Consider the following 18,263-nt stretch of genomic DNA (forward strand, 5'->3'; position numbering starts at 1 on the left):
ACCGCAACCGTCCGCAACTTCAGAGGACAGAGAGGGGGTCTTTTGTGTTTCCTGGTGAAAGCTGGATCTGCCTCGGCGCCAGTGATGGCCATGAATTGGTTAGGAGGCCAGTCGCGCGCCTGTAACAAACCTGTCTGCGGCCTACACGCACTGGAGCTACGGTCTGGGGCGCGATGTAGTATGACAGCAGGAGCACTCCCGTGGCTGTCCCAAACATCCTAACGGCAAATTTGTACGTCAGACTGTGCTGCCATTTATAACATTCTATGCGCCATTTTACTCATCAGATCTGGCAATCTGTCGCAGAAGAACTCCTGGATATCAGCCACTGAAAAAAAAAAAAACTATAAAATTATTTTTTAAATAATTAATCCCGTATATTGTTTCCACTGAACATTTATTACAATTTCAAAGTAATTGTAATTAAAAGCATCTTGACAAAATCTGAAATAAGTTGTAACATACTTACAATATTGAAATAAATCTTACTCAACAAGCAACATGCTTTCTGTCCAACATCACACAAAGTACTGATTCCCTTTGCCAACATGGCTATAACTATTTATACTTTTTTAACAATCCCGAACAATCCTCGGCATTGTTTAGAATCTTTTTTTGATTAATTAACAATTAAAATTGACATAAAAATTGAAAATACATATACAACTGTATGTTTATTTCACAACAGCTAGTACACTCCGATTTTAGTACCGGTACATGTCTGTTATTTTATTCGAGAATAACTTCTCGAATAAGAAATTACAATAATACATTTACATTTTTTATTAATTACTAGAGGTTCCCTTTATGGAAAATGTTCCCTTCATTTACAGAGCTTCTACACATTAGTGTAATTAAGATTCCATAATTATTTTCTTCGTAGCTTTTCCTCAAGTACATATTTCCATACACGTCTGTCAGAAATTACTGTTTATGGTTAAAATTTACGTGTTTAAATGGGTTTCACATTCATGAACAGCATTCCATGTGGTTTTTTCCAACAGGATAACGCTCGCCCCATACTGCTTCTGTAACCCACCATGCTCTACAGAGTGTCGACGTGTTACATTAACCTCCTCAGTTACCAGATCTCTCTGCGCCCGAGCGCATATGCGACATCATGGAATGACAACTCCAGCGTCATCAGTGATTCGCATTAACCGATCCCTTATTGACCGACTAAGTGCAACAGGCATGAACTCCCCCACATGCTTGTATTCAACATTCTGGCGCTTCACCGGATATTAATGTATCAGCATTTCACAAATGGCTCTGAACACTATGGGACTTAACTGCTGTTGTCATCAGTCCCCTAGAACTTAGAACTACTTAACCCTAACTAACCTAAGAACATCACACATATCCATGCCCGAGGCAGGATTCGAACCTGCGACCGTAGCAGTCGCGCGGTTCCAGACTGTAGCGCCTAGAACCGGTCGACCACTCCGGCCGGCAGCAGAATTTCACATTTGCAACGGCTTTTCTCGTGCTTACATTAACCTGTGATTCTACAACGTTAATCACATAAATTTGTTGCCTAGACAAACATATGCCCGAAATTTCATTACTCTACGTTAATTATTTCTTGGTGTTGCGATTTTTCTCCGTCAGTGTATGTAGAAGACGACTTGGCATGCAGGACGTAATGCAGTTTCTTAACGATGCTGATACCTTGCAAACTAACTGATCCAATTTCTAATACGGCAATGAAACAGTATTTGGGATTATGATTGTTGGAAACGAACAAGACATAACCAGTAGGAGGTCTGTGGTTTGGCCACCTGCTGGCCGTAATGAATAGGACGCAAGATGGAGTAGGAGGAATGTTTGAGAGCTGGAGACTCCATACCGTGTTGAATAACAAGGTCTTGCAGTCTATGTATGTTATTCGGCAGGGTTTACCGTCGGATTCAGACTAGCCTACTTTTGGTATGGCCATCGCCTACGATCTGAATGCCCCGTTTAGCACGACGGTCTTCTCTCCTCCCTCTAAAACACTCTAAGATGATGTAGAATTAAGACAACGTTCTTAATACTGATGTAGTACTAGCGGTAGTTAGAATGCTAGTATTATCAAACAGCTGGCGTTTTTTGAGGTAGTAAATACGTTTTCAGAATACAAGGCATGGTAGTAGTTGGCCCACTTTACCCCGGTTGGGACGGGAACGCCCTGGAAGCGGCTAGTCGACCTCCGTAGAATGCATAACTACAAGAAAAAAAAATTGCAGGAAGAACTTTATAGACAACTATTTTTGTTGTAAATGAAGTAGAATTGTGTATTAGCAGTATTACTGTACATTACTGTAACCATTAGGTAAGCAATGGACCTTTTGTAATATTAAATGTAATAATAATATCGAAGTATGGAGTACACCCCATGTGAATTTGCCATTTATTGCGGGCCGCTTTGACGATGTTACAATTTGAGTGTCCGGCAGTGTATAGCGAACCGACAGCGTATAACGAATTGATTAGAAGTATTGAGAGTGCGGTGAAACTAACCGTGGCATTCAAAGGCCAATTTATTAATTAAACTGTAGTGTGTAGCTTTCAAGTAGTCATTACCAGTGTATAGGAAGCACGCGACAAGGACAGAATAAAATGCTGAGACGTTTAATTTACTTCAGTGACTGACTAGCTAGCTGCTCCGTGTGCCGCCGTCCCACGCTCTTTGTGATGTATTTACTCGTGGCTTTCGCGCAGCTGTACTGCGCACGCGCAGGGCTGCCGCGCAGTCAGCATACAGAAGCTCGCAAGACTTCTACAGCGCAGGCGGGCGCAGGCCAAAGCACGCCACGTCGTCTTTCTCACGTTGTTTTTCTCCACGCACACAAGTAAGTTTCCAAATGGATTTACCAGCACTAATTGGACAGTACTTTCAAGCAGTCACTGTAAACCTTTCTGCATACACGACGGTTGCTTTACTTAAAACTCTTAATATAATGTACAATACACGATCTGTCTGTTATTATGTTAAGGAATTTCCAGGGATGATGGAGAAGGGTAAATGTATCGATTTGAGGTAAGGGATCCTTTCCTGGTCCGGTAACGACCGAGGCAATAGTTATAAGCGAAAATCTTCTGATACCTTTGACAGTGGGACACATGAGGTGACACTGATCAGGAAAAAAACTGTCAACAAACACAGGCTCTAAAGTGCATACGTTAAGAGCTGTGAGAATTTATTCATCTTCGATTCTGCGAAACACTTCTCTTCTACTGAGAAAGTGTCCATAGTTCTTAAGGGGAGGTTTACTATCTTTTGGTTCAAAAAATCGATTTTTTTAAGTAGCTTTTTTGGATCCATAAAAGTGTTTAGAATCCATCCCTAAAACGATTTTTCCGAATACGGAACGGAAATGTGTGTTATTCGCGGTTGAACAAAAAAATGCACCTGCCTCAAATCGGCCTTTTTCACGCACCAGTTTTTTTCGGGAATTTTGACTTTGCAGCCGCGAAAAATTATTCTATGTGCTTGGCCATGACTAAAACTGATAAAATGATCAAGAAGCTTACGACGTACTAAGGCTTGGCAATCCGACGGCATTCCAATTCGGTGGAACAGATGAAGATGGCGATTTGGGCAACGTATTTCCACAAGTGTTCGATGGATGACCACCCACAACACCAAAATTGTCCGGCTGGGGAAACTAGTTGGTGCAAGTGGCGCATTGCAGAGGCTACCGGATATCTGGACGAATATCAACACGACCAGCTGCTCTCTAAAGAAGTTCAAAAAGTGGTTCATCCCATCTACGAGGCCCTTTCAGAGGACGAGTTATTGCACCGGTGCTTGGTAGGAAACACACAAAATTCAAATGAAAGTTTGAACGCGTGTGTTTGGAAGTTAGCCCACAAGCATTTGCATTCTGGTGGGAAGACTGTTGAGATTGCGACGTTCCTGGCAGTGAGCAGTTTCAACGAAGGGTATTCAGCAATTTTGAAGACCATGACAATGATGGACGTCACCCTGGGACTCTATTCGACGCAGTTCTCCAAGCATTCGGACAACCACGGGATTCAAGCGGCCGAAAATCGCTTGTCACCGGCCGTACCAGCACTCTGGAGCAGCGCAGGATGGCCCAGGTCGAGCAGAACGCCCTGTACGAGGAAGAGGAAGGACTAATTTATGGACCCGGAATAGCAGATTGAACGTAAGTTGCATAATATTGCATTTATATGTAGTCAAAACTTCAAACGCATTTTTCTCGAAATGACTTTTTCTAACGCGCGATATGGCAACTTCAAATCTACTGAACCGATTGTCGTGATTCTTTGTTTCCGTCGAAGCTAACTAAATTGTCTAGGTGTTGTACCACTTTTATTCCGATCCATCAACTATAAATATTTTAACTTGGCCGCCCTATTTTTTTCAAACGGCCGCCATTTTGTTTCCTATGGTCCAAATAACTTAAGCGAGGTACAACTCCTAAAGAATCTTACATACTTCTCTAACGTCAACTCAGTTTTGATTTCAGAAGAGCCAGCTGACCTGTGACATACCGCGATTGGAGGTTTACATAGAATTTTTTTTTCATTCCGATTGCACTTCCGCGTTTGCTCTTCGACATTTCCGGTCGAAAAAATTTCAGTTTGTAGAGTAAATGTCAATAAACATTTTGATTAAATTTGAAATTGATATATATAGCACATCCAGAGAAAATATTCTCGAAGAACATGCTTTTTTCGGGCCTAAGATAGTAAACCTCCCCTTAAGGTACAGATTTTAGAGCCCATATTTACCGGACTCTTTCTCTTGATTCTAAGTACCTCCTCCAAAAATATAGAAACCAAAGAGCTTTCAGTACAAGAGAACTATTTCATAGTACCGAAGATGAACTAATGCCTATAGACCTTAAAGGGGCCCTCAGCCGTTCAATATTCAACATGTCGAACCAGGAGAAAGCGTATGCCATAATTATGGCTGAAAAAAACGAAAACAATGAAATAGACGAAATTGCTTCATGAGTTCTTAAAGAAAAGGAGTGGCTTTTCACATGGGAATCTGTTGACGGAAATTCGAACCACTGATCCGGAAGATTTCTTAAACTATACGACAAATTACTTGCGATGATGTGGGAAAAAGTCGAAAACAAAGCTCGCTGACTGTCCAGCAGTAGATTCGAACGCATTTGAACATGGACGTAGTGCAAAGGACAAACATATAAACGCAAAGATCTAAAGGTGACATTCACACTCGAATGTGTTACTCGTGTTGTCCACATGACGAGGTAATTTCAACCGGAAGACTCTTTATCTCCTGTACAAGAGAAATTTTCCACAAGGTGATAAAGTAATAAGTATTATCATCATCAACATCTTGGATTAGACCCGCTGGCCTCTTCAGATGCAGAACTGGTCACGCCATCGTTTAAAAGGATGGCCAATATTTAATTTTTCTCTGAGATTTTGGTGTACGGTATTTTTAGACACACCACGGCCTTCGACAAGTTGAACATGATTCTTCCACTTTATTCTGCATTTCTTTGTAAGATCTACAAATGACTACAAATTTAATTCGTGTAATATCAAATCTCATTTCAGGCGATTCCGTTTGTCTTATTAGGTCAGAAGTTACAGTCTAGCTTTAGCACTTAGACATCAGTTATCGAAGGGCTATAACACTGTGTACTCTGAATGAAGTTTGCTGCCGAACAGTACGTTTTAATGCCCGTAGCGTTGCTCCGTCGAAACGCTTAAATCTTAGAAACTTCATTACAACTTAGTCCGATTTCCTATAGGTATGTGAGCTGTGCTTCTTCTTCTTCCTCTTCTTTTACTTACAAGGAGACTGCACGGTAATCGGATTTTTGTAATTTTTTTTATATGCATGGTACGTGAAATTTAGAACTCAAACATCAGTATCCCAAAGCAGTTGCAACTCTAAAAGATTCTTGAGGAAACAGACTTCGAAAATTCTCGGTATTCTTTACTATCTTAAAATAAGGACGCACTCAAACTGGGGAACAATCAAGAATGGGGTGCCGCAAGGTTCGGTCTTGGGTCCTCTGCTGTTCTTAATATATATTAATGACTTGCCATTCTATATTCACGAAGATGCAAAGCTGTCAATTGTCACCAACTTCTTCTCATTTAATATTTCGCAAAAGTCAATTCTTAAGATGGGAAAGAAATATTTAGATACAGATACCGGAGACTGAACTGGACCAAGTGAACTAACGGAACAGTTTCAGTCTTCCGATCCGATGCAGTTCGCAAAGTTCGCTGTCAGGGGATCAGAGTTACAGATCAGGTCATGGGAGTGGAGTTTACTCAGTATCAAACAAGGGGAAATTCGTTCATGCACGTTCCTACCTCCAATAGGTAGGGGAAGTGAAGAATAAAATAACTAGAGTTATATAAAAGAAAGGCCGCTCCGAAAGGTTCCTTTCCCAGAAGAGTTCATTTGAACTAGTTCGTCCATGAAGTACATGTCCCTAATTGACTGCACTCTGTGGTGGTGGTGGTTGTTGGGATGTTTAAGGGGGACTAAACAGCTAAGGTCATCAGTCCCACTGCACTCTGTCCTCGCCTGTCGTCAGTGTTATTGCCATTCCGATATTTGCTTTTTATTGTGTGCCAGAAAGTAGCTATTAATTCCGTTTTTCGTCCATATTTCTGAATAGGCTTTTCGTTAGTAGTGGACTTTGTGCCAAGATCAGAATCCCGAAAAGCTCAGTGCATAGGAATGGAAGAAACCATTTGATATAAACTGGTCCTCAAGATAAACTCAGTGCGATATTCAACGTCTGAAAGGATGATTCATATTATGAAACTAGTCAATTAAAAAAATTCAAAGAAATTTAACGAACAGTGACAGATATTTTTCACAAAAAAAGAAAAAAGGAAAAAAAATCTTCCGACTATACTCCGTTTATCACAAGAATAAACCTGATGCAAACAAACACAAACGCGATGATTGGCCAGTTCTCGTACACTGGTGTTGTTCCACCCTTGGAAGTAGATCCAACCTATGTATTAGAAATCTTATTACTTTGTCACTGTGTATGAAACTTTAATGCATTCTGTTGTATTAACAGCCATCAACGTTTTTCTTAATCGTACTTTAGCTACGTAATTTTTATTTAAAGAATCGTGTACAGTCAGTCTCCGTAAACGTTCCTGTGCTCTGTCTCGCTCTTCATACTTACCGTGAAAATGGATGGACACTGCTTCCTGCTTCGTAGTGAAACACGCGCGCGGAACATCATTAATGACTAGAAACAAGTTGTTCTTAATGTTTTCACAAGATTACAGAGAAAAAACAGCTTTGACATTTTTTGAGAAACAGATTCGATTATGCGTGGCGCAATCAGTAGTGTCATAGTTTATAAACGGCAGTGGTGGGAGGCGGCTGTTCGGAACTCGTACGAAAATTTAATTTTTTTTTTGTTCGGTTTGAATACGTAAATCATTCAAATATGAAATTCATCAAATATATGGTAATTAACCCATACTTAACCATCGTTTTTCAAGAAAAATGCACATCTTCTAGTTTCTAATAGCATATCGCACGCAACATTCTGGTTTTCATTAAAAGTACATATTCTTCATAATCGATCTTTTATAAAAGACTGTTAAAGTTAAAAAATCATCACACAACTAAATTGTTTAGAGAAAAAAGAAAAATTTAATACTCTTTGTTTGAATATGCCCATTGTTTTGTAGGCCAGATGTGATCTCATACGAGCCATAGAGATAAGCATCGTAGAAACATGGAAAGCAATAATTTTCACGGCTCCGAGCACACTGTACACATGCTATATTTTTATGGTTGTCACCTTAACACTGCAGTCTGAACCAAACAGAATTGATCTGGAGCCATGTTAAGGAATCTGTCGCGAGGAATAACAAGACATTTAAGTTGCCAAACGTACTGGAACTAATGCACGAGGCTTTGTGACGCGTCACTGCCGAACGATGGTGAAATGCAAAAGAGCCCGTCATAAAAAAAGGAGGAGGAAATGTGGACTTTTGGTGGCTTGCGGATCTGTTGCTGATCGCCTCTTTATCACGTAGCAGTACTGATACATATTCCTCTGAGTCCGATATGGAAGGAGTTCAGATTACCAGACGACTGACTGTAATACCTTTAGTGGCTTCAATATTTAACAATGCGGTAAAATCCAGTCAGTGCGCTTTTGAGCCGCACATAGCTCATGCAGAAAAATTACCAGTGTTAAAGTCGGGAATTCTTATCACTCTTGCTTTTAATTGCAATACTATGTTATCTAAGATCGAGAGCGTTTTGTTTTCTGTCCGATCATAGAAGAAGCGTATCGCCTGAGTTTTACCATATGTTACTTCCTTCTGTTTCAAAATTAAATGACATTAAAAGCTACATTGTTCTCGTCTCTTTTTACGTCTTTAGTGCAACTGTTCACATGACTGCAGGTTAGCTGGATAACTTACCCGGCCAGTGCTTTGCAAGTTAAATGCGCCGGTAAACCTGTTGCCCCGTATTATCGCTGTGTCGTAACCCACAGCATAAAACGTATCATTATCGTACTTGACTGTACTCGAGACAGCTTGCCTTCTGCTCCACATAAAACAAAATCCTATGAGGTTCCAGCAAAAGCGGAAGAGTACATAGTGTAAAGTTTACATACATTAGGTTTATTCTTATGATGAATTGAGTATATTGACCGTTATGTTCAAACAGCAAGTGATACGCAACTACACATTGGATGCGCTGCGCCATGCCGCACACAAACGCACGGCGCAGAGCAGCGCAGAACAACACAGAATGGAGCACAGTTGAACAAACAGTTCGTTTTGCCTTCCATACGAGCAGCACCCCCCCCCCCCCCCCCCCCCAATCATGAACCATGAACCTTGCCGTTGGTGAGGAGGCTTGCGTGTCTCAACGATCGATACAGATAGCCGTACCGTAGGGGTATCTATTGAGAGGCCAGACAAACGGGTGGTTCCTGAAGAAGGGCAGCAGCCTTTTCAGTAGCTGCAGGAGCAACAGTCTGGACGATTGACTGATCTGGCCTCGTAACACTAACCAAAACGGCCTTGCTGTGCTGGTACTGCGAACGGCTGAAAGCAAGGGGAAACTACAGCCATAATTTTTTCCGAGCGCATACAGCTTTACTGTATGATTAAATGATGGCGTCCTCTTGAGTAAAATATTCCGGAGGTAAAATAGTCCCCCATTCGGATCTACAGGCGGGAACTACTCAGGAGGACGTCTTATCAAGAGAAAGAAAACTGGCGTTCTACAGATCGGAGCGTGGAATGTCAGATCCCTTAATCGGGCAGGTAGGTTAGAAAATTTAAAAAGGGAAATCGATAGGTTAAAGTTAGATATAGTGGGAATTAATGAAGTTCGGTGGCAGTAGGAACAAGACTTTTGGTCAGGTGAATACAGGGTTATAAATACAAAATCAAATAGGGACAATGCAGGAGTAGGTTTAATAATGAATAAAAAATAGGAGTACGGTTAAGCTACTACAAACAGCATAGTGAACACATTATTGTGGCCAAGATAGACACGAAGCCCACGCCTACTACAGTAGTACAAGTTTATATGCCAACTAGCTCTGCAGATGATGAAGAAATTGATGAAATGTATGATGAGATAAAAGAAATTAATCAGGCAGTGAAGGGAGACGAAAATTTAATAGTCATGGGTGACTGGAATTCGACAGTAGGAAAAGGAAGAGAAAGAAACGTAGTAGGAGCATATGGATTGGGGCTAAGAAATGAAAGAGGAAGCCGTCTGGTAGAATTTTGCACAGAGCATAAATTAATCATAGCTCACACTTGGTTCAAGAATCATGAAAGAAGGTTGTATACATGGAAGAACCCTGGAGATACTAAAATGTATCAGATAGATTATATAATGGTAAGACAGAGATTTAGGAACCAGATTTTAAATTGTAAGACATTTCCAGGGGCAGATATGGACTCTGACCACAATCTATTGATTATGAACTGTAGATTAAAACTGAAGAAACTGCAAAAAGGTGGGAATTTAAGGAGATGGCACCTGGATAAACTGAAAGAACCAGAGGTTGTACAGAGTTTCAGGGAGAGCATAAGGGAACAATTGACAGGAATGGGGGAAAGGAATACAGTAGAAGAAGAATGGGTAGCTTTGAGGAATGAAATAGTGAAGGCAGCAGAGGATCAAGTAGGTAAAAATACGAGAGCTGGTAGTATTCCTTGAGATTCTGAATTAAATCGATGAAAGGAGAAAATACAAAAATGCAGTAAGTGAAGCAGGCAAAAAGGAATACAAACGTCTCAAAAATGAGATCGACAGGAAGTGCAAAATGGCTAAGCAGGGATGGCTAGAGGACAAATGTAAGGATGTAGAGGCTTATCTCACTAGGGGTAAGATAGATACTGCCTACAGGAAAATTAAAGAGACCTTTGGAGAAAAGAGAACCACTTGCATGAATATCAAGAACTCAGATGGAAACCCAGTTCTAAGCAGAGAAGGGAAAGCAGAAAGGTGGAAGGAGTATATAGAGGGTGTATACAGGAACGATGTTCTTGAGTACAATATTACGGAAATGGAAGAGGAGGTAGATCAAGATGAAATGGGAGATATGATACTGCGTGAAGAGTTTGACAGAGCACTGAAAGAACTGAGTCGAAATAAGGCCCCAGGAGTAGACAACATTCCATTAGAACTGCTGACGGTCTTGGGAGAGCCAGTCATGACAAAACTCTACCATCTTGTGAGCAAGATGTATGAGACAGGCGAAATACCCTCAGACTTCAAGAAGAATATAATAATTCCAATCCCAAAGAAAGCAGGTGTTGGCAGATGTGAAAAAACCGAACTATCAGTTTAATAAGCCACAGCTGCAAAATACTAACGCGAATTCTTTACAGACGAATGGAAAAACTGGTAGAAGCTGACCTCGGGGAAGATCAATTTGGATTCCGTAGAAATGTTGGAACACGTGAGGCAATACTGACCCTACGACTTATCTTAGAAGAAAGATTAAGAAAAGGCAAACCTACGTTTCTAGCATTTGTAGACTTAGAGAAAGCTTTTGACAATGTTGACTGGAATACTCTCTTCAAAATTATGAAGGTGGCAGGGGTAAAATACAGGGAGCAAAAGGCTATTTACAATTTGTACAGAAAGCAGATGGCAGTTATAAGAGTCGAGGGACATGAAAGGGGAGCAGTGGTTGGGAAGGGAGTGACACGGGGTTGTAGCCTCTCCCCGATCTTATTCAATCTGTATATTGAGCAAGCAGTAAAGGAAACAAAAGAAAAGTTCGGAGTAGGTATTAAAATCCATGGAGAAAAAATAAAAACTTTGAGGTTCGCCGATGACGTTGTAATTCTGTCAGAGACAGCAAAGTATTTGGAAGAGCAGTTGAACGGAATGGACAGTGTTTTGAAAGGAGGATGCAAGATGAAAATCAACAGAAGCAAAACGAGGATAATGGAAGGTAGTAGAATTAACTCGGGTGATGCTGAGGGAATTAGATTACGAAATGAGACACTTAAAGTAGTAAAGGAGTTTTGCTATTTGGGGAGCGAAATAACTGATGATGGTCGAAGTAGAGAGGATATAAAATGTAGACTGGCAATGGCAAGGAAAGCGTTTCTGAAGAAGATAAATTTGTTAACATCGAGTATTGATTTAAGTGTCAGGAAGTCGTTTCTGAAAGTATTTGTATGGAGTGCAGCCATGTATGGAAGTGAAACATGGACGATAAATAGTTTAGACAAGAAGAGAATAGAAGCTTTCGAAATGTGGTGCTACAGAAGAATGCTGAAGATTAGATGGGAGATCACATAACTAATGAGGAGGTATTGAATAGAATTGGGGAGAAGAGGAGTTTGTGGCACAACTTGACTAGAAGAAGGGAGCGGTTGGTAGGACATGTTCTGAGGCATCAAGGGATCACCAATTTCGCATCAAGGAATCACCAATTTCGTACTGGAAGGCAGCGTGGAGGGTAAAAATCGTAGAGGGAGACCAAGAGATGAATACACTAAGCTGATTCAGAATGATGTAGGCTGCAGTAGGTACTGGGAGATGAAGAAGCTAGCACAGGATAGAGTAGCATGGAGAGCTGCATCAAACCAGTCTCAGGACTGACGACCACAACAACAACAACACCAGCAGCACGACGCCGAACTTACACTGAAGCGTCAGAGGAACTGCGTGTTTAAATACAGAGATGTATAAACAGGCAGAACACGGCGCTGCGGTCGGCAACGCCTATGTAAGACAACAAGTGCCTGGCGCAGTTGTTAGATCGGTTACTGCTGCAACAATGGCAGGTTATTAACAATTAAGTGAGTTTGAACGTGGTGTTGTAGTCGGCGCACGAGCAATGAGGCACAGCATCTCCGAGGTAGCGGTGAAGTGGGGATTTTCCTGTACGACCATTTCATGAGTGTACCGTGAATATCAGGTAAATGATCCTGCCAGAACGGGACCAAAGAGGACTGAAGAGAATCGATCAGCGTGACAGAAGTGCAACCCTTCCGCAAATTGTTGCCATTTTCAATGCTGGGCCATCAACAAGTGTTACGTGCGAACCATTCAACGAAACATCATCGATATGGCCCACTCGTATACCCTTGATGACTGCATGACACAAAGCTTTACGCCTCACCTGGACCCGTCAGCACCGACACTAGACCGTTGATGACTGGAAGGATGATGCCTGGTCGGATGAGTCTCGTTTCAAATTGTATCGAGTGGATGGACGTGTGCGGGTATGGACACAACCTCATCAATCCATCGACGCTGTATGTCAGCGGGAGAGTGTTCAAGCTGGTGGAGGCTCTGTAATGGCGTGGGGCGTGTGCAGTTGGAGTGATATAGGACCCCTGATAGCTCTAGATACGACTCTGACAGGGGACATGTACGTAAGCATCCTGTCTGATCATCTGCATCCATTTACGTTCATTGTGCATGCCAACGGACTCGGGCAATTCCAGCAGGACAATGCGACACGCAACACGTCCAGAATTGCTGCAGAGGAACGCGCTTCTGAATTCAAACACTTCCGCTGGCCACCAAACTCCCCAGACACGAACATTATTGAGCATGTCTGGGAAGCCTTGCAACGTGCTGTTCAGAAGAGATCTTCGCCCCCTCGTACTCTTACGGATTCAGGGACACTCCTGCAGGATTCGAGATGTGAGTTCCCTCCATCACTACTTCAGACTTTAATCGAGTCCATGCCACGTCATGTTGTGGGACTCCTGCCTGCTCGCGGGTGCCCTGCGTGATATCAGGCAGGTGTACCAGTTTCTTTGGCTCTACAGAGTATTTTGTAGCTTTTAGGCTGCGTTCACCGACAACAGGCAGCAGAGTCCGTCGCCAGAGGTCGCCCGTTAACATCGGCCGACATTTTGGTCGCGTTGCCTCCGATCTCCTTCGTCAGTTTGCATCTGGCTCAAGTAGGTTAGGTCGCTATGTATGAAGTAGGTTAAATTTTAACCTGCATGTGTAGGATGGATGCCACAACAGCTTTGCGCTTAGAGATGAGTGCTGCAGTTCTATAAAAAAGACGCCGAATGTAAGTAAATAAGCTGTATCTGTCTCGAAAAGAACGTGGCGAGTACTGTACACTCTGTTTCCAACTACGGGAATTACCAGACAGGTTTTACGAATATATGAGATGAAGGGAAAAAGCGCCATGCAAAAATGTTAGAAACGGTTTGGGACACCACTTTCCTTCTCTCACCAACGATTAGCGTCAGAAGGTGACACTACTTTCGAATTTAAAATCCCGTTCTTGATGTTCTTCATCTTTATACGTGTATATTATGAAAATATATAGTTTCGTTGATAAGCCGCAGACAGCCGCGGTGGCCCAGCGGTTCTAGGCGCTTCAGTCCGGAACCGCGCGACTGCTACGGTCGCAAGTTCAAATCCTGCCTCGGGCACGGATGTGTGTGATGTCCTTAGGTTGGTTAGGTTTAAGTAGTTCTAAGTTCTAGGGGAGTGATGACCTCAGATGTTAAGTCCCTTAGTGCTCACAGCCATTTGAACCATTTGATAAGCCGTATTAAGGATCTCTCCAAAACACTTTGTTCCAAGTATGGTTTATTTTGCTACAGTGGTGGGATGTGAACTTCGGTATTTTGACAATGAGGTTATGAGCACGTAATGGTTAACTTACGTAGTAATGCAGATACTGTTTTTGTTATATGATGCAAGGATATAATTTATCTGTGAGTAAGCGACTATTATTTAATTAATGAAAGGCGGATTTATGGTTTCACAGCAGCTTAATTTATTAAAAAAATGGTGAAAATTATTGCAGTACTGGCAGAATATTCAGATAATCAGAGTCTAGTACTGGAAATTTTAATGCTCTTTAAACAATTACTAGTGGCAGTATTATTTCAGAGTAAGTGTAAATTTTCATAAATGAAATCATGTATACCACAGTGCCTTTTCAGTGCACTTGCGCAAAGCGTAGCGTCAAATTCATTAGAGAATAGATTTAACAATTCGTAGTATTTGTGGTGCAGGTGTGAAGATATCAAAAACTTTGAAACTGTCCATTTCAGAACGTGGTGTAGCAAGGTATAGGTTTGAATACTGACGTGTCGCCTCTACTTGAGCCAGAAGTGCATCTTTAATGTCAGTATTGGATTTTTTAACTGAGCTCGAATCACACCTCTACAAGTACTCGAAATTAGCTTTCGTTATTCGAAAGTGATTCACATATGAGTCTTCGGCTTTACACGCTCAAGATAATTGGCGGTGACCCTGAAAAGCAAGAATACAAACACTAAGTTTTACTGAATTTATTTGAAGTTGTGCCTACCACGTTAATTAACCTTCAGTGGCTGTCATTTAGCATACGTGTGAAAGTTAAACAAAGTTTAGAATAAGATTATATGGACACGTAAAGCACTGGAAAGTGGACACACACACAACACCCCATTGGCAAATCACTACATATAACAGAATCACCACCCTACTGGCATACAAACGGCAGCAAGCACTAATAATGATTTGTAGACAGCTATGTCCACCTATCACAACACAAAAAAGACCCACTACAGTAACTTCAGGCATAAGATACGTCATCTTTCTCACTCGAATGCATTGATTTCTTGAGGTTGTAATTTACATCTAAAATATTCGACAAAAATTTTACCTGGCTATTGTTTCCAACAAACGTGCGATTTCAGTCCACATTTCCGAACTACATCCCGAGTACCGTAATATGTTTTTATCCTCAGGATGCCACAAATTCACTCACTCTTGGATTAAACTAACCAGTTTTTCATAGCTCATGTGTGAGAAGGACGGTCGATTTGATCGGAGAAAACAAACTGATCTGAACTTCACCGATTGTCGTCCGAAGCCTACACGTTCGGCTGATGAGATCGGCTACAGTGTGACCGCACTCATACTGGCGTACTGACTGGAAATATCGGCCGTCTTCGGCCAATGTCGGTCGTCGGCTGAATCCTCCCGTGGTGCTGCCGGTGTGGACGCGGCTTTATATGCATTCTTTTCACTTGACCCGAACATTAATCGAAATAGAATTATCGGTGACGGGTGCAGAGACAGAGTTTCAATGAATTTAATTTATTTAAATATCAGTTTAATATGTAGCAGCGGTTATTAATATCTTAAATCCATCGAAAAATCCATATTAAATGACAGAAGGACGAAGAATTCATAGTGATATAAATACGAAAATTTTGATTGTAATTAATTTTTAGCAAAAGTCTGTAATTTTCATTCATCTCTGATTGAACAAAACACGTTATTTGCCTAAGAAAAAGTTGACAACTCTAGTTATGGTTCATGTACAACCGAAAAGGCGAAAAAGTATGTAAGTGATATCTCTCAAACCCATGAACAGTGTGGAGACCCTCATGTATACAGCTGAAGTGGCCACAGAGACTAGCTTCATTCAACTGTTTCACTCTGCTGAAAAAAAAAAAAAAAAAAAAAAACCAACTGAACGAATAACATCAACTGGTCAGTCGGTTTTAAAACTAGTTGGTTGTCCCGTCATAATGTTCGCTGTTCTGTCCAAACACCTCAGTTGGCCGTCATTTGCCTAGCGCTTTTAACTTCCACATCTGTTTATGAACTTTAATGAGTGTTTATTTTATATGGAATAAGTCCTGTTACTACCTCTAAGTATTGACTTAAAATCTGGAACAGTTATTATTAAATGTGTGACGTTACAGAAGGCAGAGCGCAATGAACGATTGATTTAGTTGAAATGAAATGTGCGTGTGGCTAGGATTGCACGTCGGATAAAGCTGTCGCCTGGTGCAGTTCTTTTGAGTAGACGTCAGTTCGGCGACTTGTGTGTCGATGAGGATGAAGTGATGATGAACAAATACACAGCCAGTCCCCGACCCGAGGAAAGTCTCCGCCCCGGCCGGGAATAGGCCCGCGCCTCTCGCATGGCATTCTCCTGCAGTGACAGCTCATCTATTAGTTTATCAACAGCCGTTTGTCGTACGAGAGACGATGCATGTCTGTCGCATCAATATAAAACTACCCTACAACGATTCATTGTAGCCTGTGACTTCGTTGCGTGAGTAAACATCAGCTGTGTCGAAAGTTAGAGGGAAAAATTGCGTATCCGACATTCATATCAAATCAGACTCTTTTAGGGACTCGCGGGGGCGTCACTCTTTTATTTATATCACATCTAACCAGAATAATTACTGCTTTTGATTTTGGGTGGGTGACGAGATTTAATCCTCAGCTGAGAACGTTCCCACAGTATCAAAAACAACTCTTATGGTAGCCAAAAAGTGGAGAACTTCCAAGTCTCTGCGTGAAAATGAGCAGGTCTTAGCCTCCAGAAACGATGCGTCCAAACTCGCTTGCATTATTTCGAACCGACAAAAGAGAGTAAGCAAACACCGCGTACCTATTGTCTTTCGTGTGCTATTTTGGAGAACAATGACGGGCGTCAGTAGTAGTTGTGTCTGCTCTCGCTGATAACGTCCCGTGACTTCGCTGCCGGGAGCTCACAAACAGTGGCCTTGATGTAAGCTCAGAGAAGTCGGTGCTTGGTAGAGAGACACGTGGTTGAACAGCAGGGAGAGCGGAACAACAGGTTTCAAGCTCAAGCGTAATAGGGGAATGTCCCCCTCCCCTTCGCCCCCTCCCCGCGCGTTCATGATTTGCGACGGTGGAACGTGAACGTATCTGTTTAGCCTCGACTTCCGTTAACTAGTTCCTCGAAGAGCACTGTCGCCACGGCTGAACGTTGACGCTTCGACCGGTCTCACAAAAAGTATTACGTTCGCTTTAGAAGTAAGTACGCACCGTCAGAAGACGCAGTTTTGCTTCGTGTTACTCGCGGCATATGCATAACCTCACATGGGAGTCACTACATCGGGCAGTTTCAAAGTGCAATTGTTAATTTGCATCATTTTACGTTTAATATCCGGAGTTGATTAACGTGTCGTTCGTGCTTCACAGCTTCGGTTGTTCTGCCTTCTCCTGCGTTATCTCGGAAACCAATCTATGAATAAATCGTAACTTTATCGTGTGACTTATTTTGGAAACCATGCAGGTGCAGAGGTCTGCTGTCTGTCATCTGTACACATTGTTGCCAGGTTCGATTTTTTTTTATGGAGCTTAGAAATTTCGGAAGATATAGGAAAAATTTCTGAAGTCTTTATATCTCTACCTGTCACTAGAGGAACGAAAATAAAACAATCTCTTCGAATCAATTTAATCTTAATACTTAATATTTTATGGTGAACATACCTACAATTAGCTGCAAGCACTTTCTTCTTAAATAAATACTCTAAAGTAACAAAAATCCCGTGTACAAAGAAATGCTAAGTTTTTTACTATCACAAAGTTATGTCAGAAATTATTAATGGATTACAATAGGATCCTTCGCAAAGAAATTGTAAACTTCTTAAAATAGAAAATTTAAAAAAATAGAGTTATACACGCAGTTCCTATAAACTTTTTTTTTTCAACAATCGCTGCATATTTGTGTGCTACAATTAAAAGAGTAAACTTTTGTTTCCCTGTCTTTTGACCCAGTTGCTTCTAACACCTTTTTATTTCCCATCTCATTTTCGTTTCCGTCTTTCTCATCTAACTCTGAATCACTGTCATATTTGCTTATATAATTTTAGTAAGATCTGAGGAGTCGTTGAAGCTGAAATCACTCTCTACTTCGTTTAGTATTGACTGCACATTCATCGAGTTTAGTCATTACAAGATGGTAACCCCATTCGTTGTAGGAAAGAGGAAAATACTTCGTTGGAAAAATCTCGTACTCGGTATGGTAGTGTCAGTCTGGTCCCAA

The 18,263-nt window shown here is 41.4% G+C and overlaps 1 protein-coding gene across 1 annotated transcript in view; it reads left to right on the forward strand.

The window, feature by feature from the left end:
- Nucleotides 1-2,764: 2,764 nt before the first annotated feature.
- Nucleotides 2,765-18,263, forward strand: part of LOC124803028 — a 96,564-nt gene continuing 81,065 nt past the window's right edge. The window contains exon 1 of the mRNA XM_047264137.1: nt 2,765-2,834. The gene's annotated coding sequence lies outside the window, so the exon portion shown is untranslated. The remainder of the gene's footprint in view (nt 2,835-18,263) is intronic.

This window comes from Schistocerca piceifrons, chromosome 6 (assembly GCF_021461385.2).
Source record: "Schistocerca piceifrons isolate TAMUIC-IGC-003096 chromosome 6, iqSchPice1.1, whole genome shotgun sequence".
NCBI classification, from domain to species: Eukaryota; Metazoa; Arthropoda; class Insecta; order Orthoptera; family Acrididae; genus Schistocerca; species Schistocerca piceifrons.